Source organism: Coturnix japonica, chromosome 4 (genome assembly GCF_054131305.1).
Source record: "Coturnix japonica strain WE chromosome 4, WE-NBRP24, whole genome shotgun sequence".
Taxonomy (NCBI): Eukaryota; Metazoa; Chordata; class Aves; order Galliformes; family Phasianidae; genus Coturnix; species Coturnix japonica.
In genome coordinates, this window is record NC_140666.1 from 31326349 (window position 1) to 31344494 (window position 18146).

The window sequence follows — 18146 nt, forward strand, 5'->3', positions numbered from 1 at the left end:
GGTCTGTCTATACTCCATTTATTAACGTCCTGTTGAAATGATAATAGAAAAGATGTCTGTATATGTGATGAAGTAATATATTTAAATCACTCTTCTCAGAAGATTAGTGACACGCAGTATTTAAAATCTTCTAATCTCTCTGATGGGTGCATAAGGAAGACTTGAACATCTAATGGCTTTTGTTTAATTAGTATGCAGTTATCTTTGTGTTTGGGAGGATTGTCGAATGGCTAAGGTACTTGACTTAGACTTAAAAAAGTAAAATAAAAGTAAAATCCAGAGCTCGTCATTTGTGGCATAGTCTGGGTCATCTCCATTTCCCTGTGCCCTTGTTTTCTGTCTGTAATGTAAAGATATTTCCCTGCAAGAGCTTTACAAGTCTAAAGAAGTGTTCATAGTTGTGACATATTCAAGAACTGTGGTAACGTGGCTGGCTTCTGTCTCCATAGAGATACATTAAAGTCAGGCAATTTGGGAGAATATCTGGCAGAAAACATTAGCCCAGTCTCTTACAGGAGGAGCTGATGCACATAACCATCACACAGTGAACTGGCGACCTTTACAGGAACATCTGTTTCAGGTACCAAAGGGGTAATTCATAATGGTCTTCGTGTAACCAAATTATCCTTGTCAGATGGTATGGTTGTGTGAGATCTGATTAAGTGAATGTTGGACAGTAATGTTAGTACCAATTTTAAAGGCACAACTAGCCTTCTCTGATCTGTCTGTTGAGTAAACAGAACTAGACCATAGTCAGGTAAGAAATATTTCTTACTGTAGGTGGCTTATCCTATATATCTTATTTTAAATGCAGGGAAGAATAAGAATGATTTTTCAGTCACATAAACACAGACCATGAATATACCTGAGAGCATGGGATAAATGCCTCTGCCAGGTACTTGGCCCCTGCTTAGCAGCTGCTGAGCCCTACAATTTTGCCTGTGGGAATGCTTCTCAACCAGGTGTACTGATGGAGTTTCACTGCTAATGACCTGGCTGGAAGCCCATTTTGGACAAAGATGCACAAGTAGTATTTTAAGTAAGGTGCTCTCAGCTTTTATCAAAGCAGATTTTTATTACTGATACCTGAAATAGAATATCTTACACAGGAATATTTAGGGATTTGTGCTCTATTTAGTTATCTCCAAATCACTTGGTGCAGGTTAAGGCTGCAACCATTTGCTTAAGATGCACAGAATGAGGTAGGGCAGGACACTGTACATGAGTGTCCAGTTATTTACAAAAAAAGACTGTATTCTCCTTTTCATGAAAACCAGTACTATGCAGTGAACTACAGAAGAGATAAAGCTGATGATGATTAATACAAGAGTATCAGAATTGTTTTTATTTGACCTCTGTAAGGTGCTGTTATGTGAACAAAAGAGCAGTAATTTATACAGCCATGCCTTCTGCAAGATCCTTTTACTAGAGTGCGTGGCAGTGCAGGATCTGAAACAGATGATCTCCACAGTGTTTTTCTCAGGAATATGAATAGTAAGAAACAAGCTCTCAAGTCACAAATCATGCCAGTCTCCTTCAGAAGCATAGTTTGCAAGGTGGATGACGATTTATCTGACATTTCAATTCTAAAAGACTAATCTTATTCTTGTGAGCTGTTTCTGCCTTTAAATAAATAAATAAATAAATAAAGGTGGAAAAACTGGTCACACAATTAGGGTTGAGCATTGGAAAAACCACCACTGCCCTATCAAATGGTGAGGGAACCTTTGACCTGTTTGCATGCCAATGTAGCATATACTGGAAATAGGTTGGTGAATCAGATGCAGTTGCAATGTTTGGACTGATGATGACAGTTTGAACGTTTTTGTCAGGCCTACATATAATGCTTTTTCTCTCAGTGCTGAAGATCTCCTATCCTTTCAGAAAAAAAACAAAGCAACCCTTATCAAGTGCACTAGAGTAGGAGTCATTTCACCTTCTATCAGGCATCTGCAGTCCTGGAGACATGTGCTGTGGTGAACAGAAAAACATGGTTCAGAAGACACGTGGTACATATCCACATTATGAGGTTATAAATAATTCTGTAAAAACGCATACTTCTACAGTAGCTATAAAGTAGTAATAATGGGCTGTCTTAGAGAAGCATGTTTACAGTGAAAGGAGTTAAATTCATCTTTTCTGTATGTACTGAGGCTCCACAGAGAGACAAGCATCCATTTGAACTGTTAGAACAGTCCAGCTCTTAGCAATTAGTTATTCTGAATGTATTAAACAGTAACTACTGATAATCTTATGATCTATATACCTTAAGAAGGGTTACAGCAGATTGGATTGTAAATAGCTTGCAGATAATATGAAAAGTTTTGATTCTTCAGTAAACTTTTAATATGTTAGATTATTAATGTGATGGTTTCTCACAGTGTATTCATATAGGTGGCAATAATGCCTTGAATATAAAATCAAGTTTCTTCAAGATGCAGCAAAGCACATACGTACTTGTCTAGCTTTAAGCATTCTAGTACATACATTATGTCACAGACAGCCCCAAATGCAGCTGTTTTAAGTACTTCCACTGAGCTAAGGCCTGCACATGTTCATATCAGAGCTTCAGAATTTGGGTGTGAGCAACAAATGAACCAAGCAAATGTGTACAGCCCTGCAGCCAGAAAACATGAAAATTAAATTTCGGCTTGGAGAAAATTCTAAAACAATCAAAGAAATGAAACAGATTAATATTGATATTTTGTATAGTCATTGTGCATAAAGAATATTATTTAATGAATAAAAGATAATTGCTTTCAGTAAAGAAAGAAAAAAAAAAGATTTACATGAAATTGGAAACCTATTAACATATGAAAGTTATCAGTTCATATACTCTGTGCCAAATGTGCTTGAAGCATGATTGTCTAAAAGACTTAAAAATACATGATCACTCCAAAGAAAAAGCATTTATAATTTAAATTAACATAATCAGTGCTTGTCCCTGTAAGTAGTCAATTTTGCATTTAAGTAATTTTAATTATTAAGTACCGTTAAGCTTACATCACAGAGGTTTCTATAAAAACAATAGCCACAAATAAGATTATACGGTATATTAGAGTTAAGGAAGATTAAGTGTCATTTACTAGTTGTGTTTCTTTAGGCCTAACAGTCTTCAAAGAAAATAGGTAAGCCTTTTCTTTATAAGTGACCATCTTTATCATTGGCTTTCTGATTTGTAGGCTCTGTCATTTCAGAGATTTATTCTGGATATTTTACTTTAATATCATAAAGATTTGAACCACTAATAAAATGAAATGAGCAAACGCAGCAGTGAGGATTTTAAATGAGAAAGAAATAAGACTTCACAGCAGACAGTGTAATAGCTCCACTGAAATCAATAGGCAAAATCAAATGGAATAATTACTGAAACAAGACTCTTCATAACCCGATAAAAGTTTATTTGGCTAATGATTCAAATGAGCACCTGTAAACTACTATTCTGAAAGAACAAAAGCATTTTTTTTCCAATAAAAATATAAAACACTGCTGGTTTTCTATTTCATGGCTTATTCTAAAGAAGGTTTTAAGTAAATTTTAATGGAACCTATGAAAGATTTTTCAGAATGTGGCTTATGAATCACTGTAAATGCTGAATTTTTCAGCAGCAGCTTGCTAGCATAGTGGTTTTTGTTTTTGTTTTTTTCCTTTTTCTATCTATGGAATACTTTGAATAATATATGCAAAAATCTATGAAGTGTCAGGAAAGAGCCAATATTCTTGACTTCTTCAGTATGCGTGTACTTAATATAACGGGTCAAGCCATTCATTGTATATTAGCTGCCAAGGGGTTTTATCAGTTTTTCTACCTGTGAATTATCTGTGACCTGATAGTGATTTTTTTTAAATGAACATTTGTATTTGATGTGGTTCATCAAATAATCTTACAATCAAATTAAGATTGTAGAATTTTGCATGTGCTTATGTGAATACAATTTGCAGAAAGTAACAGTCACGTTTGTTATTCAGATCTCGCAAAACCCTATATATACTGCTATTTCTTGACCTAATGTCTGCAAATGAGACAGAATTAATTCAGTCTTCATAAACAGGATACAAGTTAAGAGGAAAAGAAAACCAAAAAAAAATGTAAGCATGTTAAAACCTTTACAGTCTTATCTTGTCCTATTTTATATTAAAAGAGCACCATATACAGCAGAATATTTACCAGTACTAGAAATTGCAGATTGATGAGCAGTATTCACAGTGCCTAAATCCTATAACCAAAATCTTTAGTATCCTTCTTTTTTTGAGTATCGTAAGGGTGCTTATTATGTAAAACGCTCAGTTGCATTTAACTAGTTTATTCTTATATTTAGTATTGCCATTCCTAAACTCCTCTTAGAAGTCCTTTCTTTGCCTAAATATAGAATTCAAATATATAGCAGCTTCAAAAGCCAGGAACTGTCTCTCTTTTTATGGTCTCAGTGTTCAAATGTTGTCACATTTTGAACCGTCATTTTCAGTTCTCTCTCTCTCTATATATATATATATTTGCTAAATTTCTTAAAGAAATGATGTTTTAAGACCTCTCTTTCAGTACATCAGTCTCTCTAATAACTTTTGAACTCAGCCAGGCAATTTCATTCAGATTTGAGAGAACTGTCAAAGCCTCAACTCTTCTTGGGGGGGAGGATTGGTAAAAAGAGAATAATTTTTATCGTCTTTAGCAAGGGTAACGCTCTAGTAGAATATGTTGTCTCTCATGAGTGGCAGCAGTCAGCGTGCTATGTTATGCGTAGTTTTGTGTGTAACAATTGTAAGAATCATTATTTATTGGATTTTGGGAACAACCTGAGAGTATTGAGCTTTATAAAACTCAGTGCTATTAATTTTTCAGCAGAGGTTTTGTTTATTTTGTTTTTCTTTTAAATGAAAGTCAATAGTCTCTAAGGTCCATTTCAATACAGAAACAAAGAAAAATCTGATTCCGTTGTGCCTTTCATGATAGAAAACTAATTCTTACTAATATCTCTCTTATCCCAACTGTAACTTCAAGCAATATAGGTGAGATAAATATGTTGACTCATGTAATGTGAATCAAGAGGCCAAAAGCAGTTTAGGAGATCTGGGATATAGTGCCTAGATGTCTGGATATATCCTCCCTTCTGGTACTCACCTTCACTCCTCACATAATGGGATATTTCCAGGGGAACCTATACCTTCTCATACTATCAGGAAATACCTAATGAAGTTCAGGAAGTGACTTTCTGTTTAAGAATGGAAAAGTCCAACCATCAGCTCATTGCCACTGTGCCCACTAAATCACATCCCTCAGTGCCACATCTAAGCTTTTCTTGAAAACTTCCAGGATACTGGCAGCCAGTTCCAGTGCCTTATGACTTCCTATCAGGTAGTTGTAGAAAGTAATAGTCTCTCCTGAGCCTCCTTCAATGTATGTAAAAATACAAAGCAAGTTGCATGGAATATGATCCTTATCTGCATCTTGGAAAGCCACAATTTGCCAAGTGTTTATGGAATTTGAAGTTTTATAGTTTACATAGACCTTGAGATGCAAGAAAGAGGGTAAACTTCTTAATTAATCATATTGTGAGTCTCTCTCTTGGTGTTTCTCTCTTGGTATTTTGTTACTTTATCATATACTAGCTTAGAGAATACATAATTTTACTACAACGTAAAAGGAATGAAGATTTTTCTGCTGCTTCTCTTGAGCACCTGGGATTAAAAAATCCATAGCTTCTTCAGAGCAAAATATCTGCTTTAAGATAACTCAGCAATCGTTGACCCTTCCTTACCTTTCTTGTTCTGTTAAACCAGCTTTCTCAATTTTACCCACGTTTTATCCATCTTAGAGTAATCTGCTTCTGACAACTTGATTACTTGCTGTGACTACTTCCAATGTGGTTAGTTCTGATACAGAATACAAATATCAGGAAGGTTCTTACTGCAAACAGATCCCTAGGTAACCCATCTATGATTCTGTGTGTTGTTTGTGGAGAGTCAAACAATGAGTAGGGCAAACTGCTTAACTAATCAGAAAAAAATACGATGTGCCTAAAATCCTACCCTTTTACTCTTTACCATGATATTGGAGAAGGTCCATAGGAGGGCCACAAAGATGATTAGGAGGCTGGAGCATCTCACCTACAAGGACAGGCTGAGAGAGTTGGGGCTTTTTAGCCTGCAGAAAAGACAGCTTCAGGGGAACCTTATAGTAGCCTTGCAGTGCTACTCGGCACTGGTGAGTCCTCACCTCAAGTACTGTGTTCTGTTTTAGGCACCTCAGTACAGAAAGGACACTGAGGTGCTGGAGTGAATGTTTTTCTTCATGCATAGTCTTTTTAGCACTAGGAACGTTATATGAATGAAAAAGTAATCTAAGTGGGGCTGCTGTCTCCATAGTCAGGAGAAACTGGAGGACAAGTGAGGCCATGACTCATATAGCTTAAGCCTGTTTGAAGAAGGAGGAATGTTATTACTTAGTGCTTACAGCAATCTTTTGTAACTCATATTAGGCAGCCAGTATCTATAATATGTAAACACACCAGAGTAAGTCTGAAATACTGAATGCAAGGCTACTGAATTCTGTTTTCACTATTTATTTATGTTTTATATCACTTGATGATAGCACTTCTCTGTAGGCATTTAATTTAGCTAGCAAAATTCTTTAGCTACGCTTCTCCTGTTGTCAGCAGAAACATAGTATCTTCATAACAGCAGTTCAGTCTATCTTGTGCTTTGAATTGCCCTTTTCATTGACTACTAGTGGAGCTTTGCCACTTAGTTTGTTGGCTAACGTAGGTACGTACAGAATGCCTCAGCAAGTATCCATTATAGTGTATTTAGACTATACAGTGAAAGACTGTGTTGGATTTAGTCACTTTGTAGGCACAGATGGAGATACACGCTGCATACTGCTTTGCCTTAGAAGTGTCAATTCCTTCTAAGTGTGGCAATTCTGTGCAGACAAAGCATATGTCAGATTAGAAAACAGTATGAATTTGGAAAAGAACTAACATATCCAGACTTCAGGTACCTTCAAATTAGGCAGGTGCTGTGTTACAGCTTTCAGGACTGGAGCTGTGGATTTGTAATTTCCTTCTTAATTCTCAAGGGGGTGCCCTGGGTTACTGCAACTACATTCTCTGATAGTTCAGGCTTACAGTCTATATTTTAATGCCAAAATGCTTAGACCCAAGTTAAACTAAACCAGTATCTTTTTAATTCCTGAATACTGTTACATGGCGGCTGTTATATACATACCTCATCATGGTTCTTGGTGATACCAAGATGTATCTTGGTGATACCTGGGAAGTTAAAAGCCAAAGTTGCTGAGTTCATGTTCGTGTAATGTGCTCTTTAAGATATTTCATTTTCTCCATATGAAGCAAACCAGACTTTCCAAACAAGGAAAGGGGAGGAAAAAGAGAAGATATTAATTTGAAACTTGCCAAGAAAGTCAGGTGAGCAAGTGTGTCAGAAAAGGGCAAAATTAATGGGGAAAGACATGGGATATTCAAGGTTCTTAGAGGACATTTAAGCAGTAGAAATAAAATAAAAATTAAGTGATTGAGATTGTCTTTAAAATATTAATTGGATACTAAATGTGAATGGCACATGTACAATACTTCCTATCAATAGCAGTAGCCTGAAATGACTGCTTTCAGTCTCCGGAAGCCTTCAGAGTTTTCTTCCTCTTTGTCCCCTCTTTCCTTTGATGCATTTTGACAGAAGACCAAACGCCTGTGGCTACTTGTGGTGCAGCTGTAGAATCCCCATAAGTCTGATCTATTTTTTAAGAAACAGTATTTGTTCTTCTGAATGGCATCCTGTTGGTGTTTACTCAGATGTTTTGGCTTGCTGGTCAATCTGTAGCTCTCCTGTTAGTCAGGTGGAGATTCAGATTGGTAACAACTGTGCTTTTACATCCTTTTCATTCGCCTGTATCTCTTAGTATGACAATTGCTTGAATTGAGCAATGGAATCTGGTTGCAGTGTTGATCAGCAGGTTGTATTTCGTCTGAATATATATTGTATATATTCAGACAATATTGTATGCTGATGTCACTAATAATTGCCTGCATCTCATTATTGGCTTCTTCAGGCTGAAAGCTCCATGTATATGCTTTGCTCTGTGGTATAGATCCATTCAGGTAAAGTAGCACTGTTTTCCTCTCACATAATATTCTGAGTGTATAAGGCACAGGATAAACTGTGCTTGAAATAAAGTTGCAAATATACAGAGCAAAGAGAATGGACACACAGTAGACAAGGAAATGAAGTAAAGCATCTGCTTCTTTTTTTGTGTGTGCAGGAAGTCCTGCTCCAATTATTTGGGACTACAGGAGGAATAACTGTCAGATTAAGGAATTAGAATGCAGGACATTTCTTTACTAAAGATATGGTTTATTTGTAGAGGAGATATTTAAGTACTGCTTATGGTTAAAACTGAATATTGATTTTAACACACTTTGAGTATATAGGTCAAATCCTTAAATCATTCTCCTTGCAGGACTTCAAGTGAAAGCTTGCATCTTGTATAGAGAATGCACATCTCTTGGACTGTGTTTACAGCAAATTTAGTAAAAGCTCACTGAAGGAAAATAAATATTATTTGAATGGAATGTAATGCACCTCAAACCAAGATGTTTGGCAGATTTTTGCAAATGGCAAAGTAGTCAGAGAAGAATATATACATATATTTATTTGCAAAAAATGCAGAACTCAACTGACGGTAAGTGGAAAGGAACTTGTTGTAAAATACTATTTTTCACACTACAAAAAAATTAGATTATCAGTGTTGTTCCCGCAGGAGATTTGTTTACTTGTACAGTAAGTCTACTGAAGTTGCAGAAGTTCATATGGCAGAGTAGCTTATTCTGTTGATGACAGACAGGACATATAATGATAATAAATGAAGAACAGTTATGACAAAATATCAGAAACAGGCTGTGAGTCTGTGCTCATATTTTTTTGCTTATACTTTTATGGACTACATTCGATTTTATTTTAAAATTATCATCTTAATCATTAAGCTACAGTGTTTATCTTTTACATATGTGACCAAGGTTGGGGAACTTTCAAAATTATAGATGTGGAATGGAAAGCTAAGTAAGAAGTCTGATTAATACTACCAAGGTGCAGCATAACAGCAAGATGAACTTTAAAGATGTCTTGTAAATGTATGGTCCATGGGAGAAAATGAAATAAAAGACCCAGGCAAAATACCTATAAACAGGGTTGCCATTGTTAGTGTTATTAGAAAATGGCATATGTCTCTGGAGAAATGTGAGACGTTACTCAAGATAAAAAAAAAACAAACAAAAACACAAGTGTGTGTGTGTGTGTGTGTATTTAATCTGGTTGGTCGGTCTTGGCATTGTCAACTGAGAAACAGCAGTGAAATAAGAAAAATAAAATTGGTTTATCTGTAACTTGATTGCAAGCATTAACCCAAATCACTGTTGTGATTATTATACATTCCATGCCCGGTTAGTGGAGAAAGAAGAAACCATTCTCTGTATTCATAAGAAGATAATTAGTTCCTGACACCAAATATCAGCGCTGGTGTGTGTTCTGTGTTGGCTTGCAGTTTTGCTTTCTGTAACAGTATCTCAACTATTTATTGACCAGGATAGATGTAGCATGGTGTAGATGGACTTAGAATGAACTGTAGCTGCTTTCCTCCTCTGCCTATAAAAGCATGGATTTACTTTTGCATGTAGACCAAATAAAATGCCATTAATGTAGGGTTACCTTGAAACACACACTAAAGCAATTTTTCAGTACCTTCCCTTCAGCCAACACACATGTACTTCATCTGCCCTTGCTAAACTTTGTGATGCTCTCTAATTTAGCAGGATAAGAAAAAATAAATAAAATAAAATTCATCAATAATGTATTTAACAAAAAAAGTTGTTTGACACTGGAATTATATTTTCTGAAGAGATGTGTGCCTACAAGTTGAGGATTAGTTATTTAAGCTGTCTCAACACAATTTAAATTGCAAATGTAAACTATCAGAAGGAAACATCCGTAAGTGTTAAATCAGGCAACTACAGATTTTCAACCAAATCAATAATTTGTAACAGGACCATAATTTGTACCATCCAATCAAACATGTAAGGGCTATCTCCTTATTATCATAAAAGCAATAAAAAGACTTGCATAGCATTCTTTCCCTAATTTGTCTTTCATTCTGCACCATAAAGATAACGAAGTGGGGTATTCTCTTAGAACGTACTGTTTTACTCTCTGTTTTTCATCACTATAGTCTGGAGTATATTGGTATATTGTTTTTTAATTTGCTGATTGAAACCATCAATTAGAATTAGCTTGAGGGCTGTGGGAGGATAACAGAAGTAGATGAGAAGGGAACGGAATAGTATCTAGCATAAATTAATGATGAATTGTTATGCAGCTCATTGACTTGGTGGCAGGGCTTATTCTATGTGTAAATAAAGTACTGTTGCAACAAAAACTGGGAAAGTAGGAGGGATTGGTTAGTGAAATGTCTAATTATAGTCACTCATCTTAGAATGAAGAACTTCTCTGATAAAAATGTGATGGAAGAAACAATACCTTTCCAAATGTTAACATCTTATAGATGGTCTCCAGCCTGTGCAAAAATATTCTGATGCCATGCCACTTGTTGAGTCTGTCCATGGCTAAAAAACTTACCTTAGGTAAAAGAAATCTTGGACAAAAAATTATTCATTCTGTAACTTTTAAAGTTGCATTCTGTTTTGAAATTCTATAATGGTTGCACTTGCAACCATTTCTGGGTGTGAAAAAATAGAGCTGTCTCCTTAAGCATCCAAACTTCCCAATAAATTTTCTGTGCCAGAATTTCGATCATCCTGACTTTTTTTTTCCTCATTTCAAGAGAGTTATCATAGAATTGGATTATGTTCAGTTATATCAAGCGATTATCATCAAGGTAAAGAAGGAACTAATTTTGAGCTACATTCATGGTGAGTAGTGAAAACTTGTGGCTTATCAAAGCCTGAAAATATCCGCATGCCCAAATAGGTGTCTGTTCAAAGGCTTTTTAAAAAAAAAAAATAAAATTTTAAATCATGTAATTAAGTCAGCCGAAATGAATTAAAACATTCAGATCAACATAAAGCCCTTTCTGCCATCTACTCTACAACAGGTATGTAATTTCTAATTAATGTTTAAAATGCAGTTCACTTGTACTTGATATTTAATTTATAGTTATAAGCAGAGCGTATAATCTAAGAGTAATATGAATGATTTCTCCATGAAAGAATCTGCCTCTTGGAAATTACAGGAGAAAGGAAATACAAACACAAAGGTTTCTTTGTTCTTTTTTTAATACAAAGAATTATTTCTATTCCACCTTTAGCTAAATTAAAATTTTATAGGGGATGAAAGCAGCAGAGTAATTCAAACAATAATGTTTTTTAAATCAAAACTTGCAAAACATGAAGTCTGAAATGTGTGGGAATTTCATGCTGGGTGACCATTTCTGAGCCTTACCTTTGAAATCTGAGTATATAACAGTGTTACCAAAACCCTGATTCAGTGATGAAGAAAATGATCTCCTAGAGGTTGACAATAATTTAATCAAGACTGTAAAATTTAGGCTTGGCTTACTCTAAAAAAGATCAGCACTTTGTAAAGACAAGTGACAACTTCCTTATCTAGAATTATGTTCATTTATTTGGGTATTTAACCTAAACTAATAATGAAGACTAGGCCTATCTGGATGCACAGATACAGAAATATGGTTACTTAGAAGGAATGAAATGCGGGTTTGTTCCCCTTAAAAATTAAATCTGGGCATTTTGCATGTTCTGCCTCATTAGAAGACATAACTGGCAACACTGACTTTGTGGTGTGAAGGATCTTGAATAACTGTGTGGATTTTTATTACTTCTTGAAATATTTTGGAGTTTAGTTTTATCACACATACATGAATGAAGAGTTCTATTGTTACTGGATTTTTTGGTGTTAGAAAGGAATGTGCTTATTTTGTATTTTTAGTGCTGACTCTTGAAAAGAAGGGGAACAGTGAGGCTGATTTAAAAAAAAAAAAAAAGAAAGAAAGAAAGAAAGAAAAAAGAGCAGTAAGCATTTAAAAATTTAATTTTTTTTTTACTTTATTCTTCTTATGGCTACTCTGAATATCTTTCTTGTTTTATCACTTTAGAGCATCTGATTGATCTAGGAATCAATCATATGGCCAGCCTTTTAGAAAAGGTATTAAGGTCTTTGTTCTTAACAACACATATATAGTGTCCTCAGTAATGTCTAGCCTTGGGAAGGTATAATAAAAATGTAGTAACTAAAATTTTAGCAGTAAGATCCAGCCTTGCAATTTTTAAGTCTTTTTTCTTTTTCGCTTGAAAGTCTAATTAGAGTGGGGAAAAAAAGGCTGTAAATGTCGAGTTTTAAACTTTTAAAAACTGAAAAATGAAAGGGAATCTATTTTGATAACGGGCTGTGTAGAAGAAAGAGAATAAATAATGAGAGTAGTGCTTTAAGTGGCAGACTTGGAGCGTCTTTCAAAGAATGACAAGCAGTGCTGACTTCTTGTTATTTATTGACAGAAAAGGCTAGTGACCATTAGTCATGCCTTTTCATAAATTTAAGTCACCTTGCTTTAATCATTAATAAAGGAGGACTGAATGTCTACCAGTGAAATATGATGGTTTCAGTTTTGAGCTTGGACACTTATTAATTGAGAAAATGGCTACATGTTGTTAGGAAAATATTATCTTCATTAAATAGGTACAGACATTTGCCTACTGGTAAAAGCTAACCAGTCCCATAGAAACAAACACCTGCCACTGCAGACTTGATACAGTTTGTTCCCTTGTGAGTTTTGAGAAATGTCTTCATGCATGAAAATCTTAAATGTGCAGGCAAACCACACCAATGGAAACAGAAGAAGAAAATGCAACAGTACAGAAGAACAACATAATCTTTCCTTGTTTAGCTGTGCAAGCATGACTTCTCAGATGCCACGTATGGAGCCATTATTATCTGGAATTATGTGTTCATCCATGTTTCTTTGAAATTTGATCTAAAATCATTATTTGGCCATCAGGAATTTGTTTATCTTGTTCATTTCTTTCACGTTCTCTAGTTGAGATACTAATAAGAGGAAGCATGCTGCCACGTCCAGTGGACAAAATCTATTGATTGTGCTCTCATCCAGGCACCACTATATGATTTTGAGTGCCACCTGCTGGCTTTTAATCTCTTAACCATTTACGGATCTGCAAACATTTTTCTGAAGGTGTACTGTTGTGTCAGGTGCCAGTTCCTGAGTACAGCCTGAGAGAATACAATTCTCTCATGCCTGTCAGCTGGCCTAGGACAATGCAGACTGAAAGACAGCAACTGCATATGCATTCCAAACTTCTCCTGGTATCTATATTTCACTGAAAAAAAAACTGCATAATGCTGTTTAGGTATGCTCTTCTATTGTCTTGTTAGAATGTTGCACTAGAGGAAACAAAAACAACAACAATAACAAAAGGCGGAAAAGCAAGAAAGAAAAGAAAAAAAAAAAAAGGATCCTGACAAATACACAATGGAGTGCATTATTCCTTATAGGAAAAACTTATATCAGAAGCGTGCTCCCAACATTGATGTGAGAGCATACTCTTGGCAAAGTATCTGCTTCGTTTCTAGGTGACACTAAGTAATATAAGCAAAAGAAGCTATGTTCATATTATTGCCTCCCTAAAGAACATTGCCTTTGGAAATCTATGCACCATTTCCATATGGCATGCATGTTCTGTTTGAAAGAAGAGTGAATAAGCAAGTAATAAAAATGTATTTTGTAGAAATCGAGGACTGCAATACCTACATGGCCATAACTACAGTCACAACAATGTGACTGTGATGTTGATAAAACTAAATGAGAGAAGGAATATCCTTTGTAATGGTCTGTTTTGCATACACAGTGTCTTCTACTGTGGATGCAAAGCACAACAATGAAAAGTACTTGTTTATTCTCTTGATTCCTGTGGAGAGCAGTCAGGAATAAAGTGACTGGTAACTCAGATCCATGCAACTCCCACTGGGTTTCTATTTACAAACTGCTGGAAGACAAGCTGTCTCTCCTGATGGCATTCTCTGAGGAGGCCTTGGTGTTATCTATGACATTCATTACACATGTGACTGCACAGCACCTGTCAGTCATTCTTACCCAGAGACAACCATCGGTGCTCGAGATTGCGGATAAGTTAGATGAACGAATTTAAAGATACAAAATGTTGAAATTGAGTAAGCTAAGCAAGTAATGGCAATGTAGACAAGAATGTACTAATATTTTAATTGTAATTTTGTGGTTCTCATTTGGATGTCCACTCCCCCCAGTTCCTGGTGGCTTGCTATCTGGATTCTTGCCACCTACCTGTCATAAATAATCATGTAAAAAGATATAATGGTTGTAGCTTCTTTGGCTTTTATCTCATGCAGAAATTGGAGAGACTCTTGGAATGAGGAAGGCCTGGTAGCAGGATGGATAGTGTTTGGAGAGCAAGATGACCACGATGAGGTAAATTTGTATCAGCTTTAACAGTGGTAGAATAGCAGTCTCTAGCAAGTTACACATTACATTTTGTTCTGAGAGGAAAGAGGAATCAATTTAAAAACAGGTTTAAAATCTTTCTGGATACTTAGGTGAAAGTCAGATGCAGAATACCTATTATTTTACTGTAAGTAAGTAGGCTGTAGTAAAAACCAGTAATAAGTCCTTTTTTTGCTTGAAGCTTTACAAGGATAAAAAGTTGGATCAGTTAGGATTCAGGAGATAAATAATGTGAAGAATGCTGAAGTGTTTAAGAATGCCTTGAAGATGATCAGAAAGATACTGTCTCATACTGCCATAAGCAGAGAAGATGGAGGGGTGGGAACAGGTGAAAGGAAAAGGGGAAAAAGATCCTGTCTTGAGCAAAATGTTTCACGGTCAGTTTATTTGTATTTTTCAATGAAAATTTTCCAACAGCTAAAATCTAGTGTGGCTTACAGGGAAAGTGATCGCAGCTTATTCAGATATAATGAAACAAATAGGGGGTGGAGGGATGGGGCACAGGAAGTTGATAGCAATGAATAAATGAATATAAATGAGAATGTAGGAATTGAAGATATTTGTAAAGGAACCGGAAGGACATAGGGAGATAACTTTGGCCACTGGAATTTGGCCACTGAAATTAAGAATTTTTAAAAGTTTTTTTTTTTTTTTTTTTTTTTTCTTTTTTAAGAAGGGAATATTCTAATAAATGATATTAGTTTGTTAATAGTTAGGAAAGATGGAAAATTATGTAACTATAAAAGAAAAATAGAGGTATTTGATAAATGTTTCTGTTACATATTTAACCAACTATTAGTCTAAATTCTGTCTAAGAAAGCTTAGCTATCATGACTAATTTCCAAGATATTCAGTGGTCCAGGTAGATTTTGAGAGGCATAAAAGAGAAGTACTGCTGGTAAAATTGGTGATTAAGCAGTAGTAGGTAGACATTAACATAGCAAAGGTGTTGTCAGATGGGCAATGACTAGAGATGAGACAAAAACCAAATAATTAGATTAAATGTTGATTTTGAATTTCCAAGGATTCATCATGAATAGATCTGGGTTAAAATTTTTGTTTGTGCCTGTAGACTTTTCTCCCTATTGAGAACACCAAATTGCTGCTGTCCATTTGGATTCTAGGATTCCTCAGTAGTCCTCTTTCTGGGAAGCCAATTCTTTTGCCTTCTCTAGGTTCTCTAAGATCAGTATTATTCTCCCCTTTTAGCTCATTTTATTGCCTGAATGGCAGTTATTTTCCATCCATTTCTCTATTATCATTTCACTTTCCTCCTTTATCAGGTGGGATACATTGCAGGTCAATGTGTAAAAATAGAAGTTGGAACTGAAACAGGAGCCTAATTCTTTGAGAAAGTGTAAAGAACAATATGCTGCTGAAGCTGAAATACATTACTTCAAAAATTAATGAAGGTAATACTGGCTGCTAAAACTTGATATTTTCAAAATATTTCTATATGATAAGTGTTTATACATTATAGAAAAACTATGACGAGCTCAGAGGACTATTATCACATCTTTTCAATAGAACTGGAACTGGAAAATTCCAGAAGATGAGAATTAATCTGTTGTTGAGCCAATATTTTGAAAGGGTGAAAGAGGTTACAATGGTAATTATAAGCTTGTCACTTTGACATCCATCTTGGCTAAAATAGTACCATGGCTGATATAGGACTCAATTATGAATAATAAAATAAGGGTAATGATAATTGTAAGACTTACAGAATAGATATTGTAAAACTAATATGACACCCTTTAGATGAGATTACAGTTTGAGTTGATAGATGTAAGAGCTGTTGATGTAGGGAGGTTTTTTATGGGAAGGGGGGACTGGGGGCGGCAGAGAATTTTTATTACGCACTTAGAACAATGTGAGGTCATGATAGTACGTGCTGTGCGAATGAAGAGTGATCGCGTGAATGATGAGTAATTGCCAGGCAGGCATGGGTCTAGTCTTGATCAGGGATGGTGATACACTGTTGCAGATCTTCTTAGTGGCTTGGAATAAACACTGTCATTAATTCTTAGTTAGTGTTCAGTTGGTGCAAATACTGACAGGTGAACATAAAGAACACATGTCACTGATAATCAGAGGAACAGAGATTATTGGTAAACAGGTTGTAGATGAACATATGTAGGTAGATCTACAGTTAGACCAGTCTTTGTGATAATTCTGTTAAGTTGCATCAAGCTCATTTGGTTAATTTTCAAATACTACATTGTAAAGAGGTTAATTTAAATTTACAGCTAATACTTCTGCAGCATTAGTATTCTAGATAATTAGAGGCAACCTGATTTATTTTTCTCTCTTGTTTTGTTATTATAAAAAAAAAATCTCCTTTTTAAAGTGTTTTGAGATCTGATGAAATAGAAATACTTTACTTGATACTAATTAAATAATAATATTTTCTGTGATACAGTACTATCACTCTTTATATCTTTATATTGTTATATTTTCAATGACCTTTGATTAGTTAAGTGGTTTTGTGCATGGGTACTGGTCCACAGTGTAATCACATTCTTCTCTGTGAAACTCTGTTCTTATTTTAATAACCAAAGCAGATTAAAAAAAAATAAAAAAATTATAAAACTAGCACTATCTTACTGAACCTTCATTACTCATCTGTCTTTTCAAATATTTAATGGATACACCAGATGTCTGTATTATATTCATTCCATCAAAGGATTTAAGGAAAGTAGTCACACTTTGTACATTTCAGTTTGCATCTGACTGTTTTGGTCTTTCCTCTTTTTTTATCAGTTTTTGTTTGTTTGTTTGTTTGTTTGTTTTTGCAATCCGTGTTTATCTACAAATATCTAAATTTTTTTCTGTGATGAAGAATTGTTTATTTCCTATTATTATTTATTATTTATTGGTGTGCACTTCAGTTTAGAGATGATACAATTTAGACTGACACATCTCCTTCTTTTGTCTTCTACTCATTATCAGGGAGTCTTTAATCTCTTCTTTCTTGGCTTTTCCTAATAATCACAATATCTCACTTTCCCAGTGGGATTCAGTCTAAGATTGAGTAGAAAATTAGACTCACATAAGGCAGGCTGAGCTTATAATAATGCTGAAGAAGTAATATAACATAAAAAATGAAACATTTCTATTCTACATATGGTTTTAATTATTGTAACTTTTAGACTATAATTTAAAAAAAATTTTAAAAAAATTAAAAATAGTCACTAATGAACTGAGCTGAGGTGGAAAAATTTCCATCTTTTAAAATAAAAGCATTCTAGTCCAAACATACTTTTAAAAATCCACAGTGTTTAAAGTGTAATAGTAGCTTTTTATTGAATAAGAATTTGAGTCCTTCATATTAATGTATTGTTTTTTTTTCTATGAGTTTTTCTATTTTTATGTAGATCACATTGGCAAAACAAAATAAGAAAAACTGAAGCCTGCTGAGTACTGTACTTACTTATTTGATCAGTAAGCTGGTTACCAAAGATGATACAGAAATCTGTTTTTATGATTTGTTTATATTTACTCGAGTTATCTTGATTTTGTTAGTGAATATGATTACAAACCTGCAGTTATATGAAATATTTTCTTTGAAGTATGATCAAATGTGTTTCTTGCTATCCATTTATTTTCTAGAATATAA

At 34.7% G+C, this 18146-nt stretch overlaps 1 long non-coding RNA gene across 3 annotated transcripts in view; it reads left to right on the plus strand.

Moving 5' to 3' along the window:
- The window catches only part of LOC107313083 (uncharacterized), a 281315-nt gene that overhangs the window by 178374 nt on the left and 84795 nt on the right, over window positions 1-18146 (plus strand). The window lies entirely within an intron of this gene.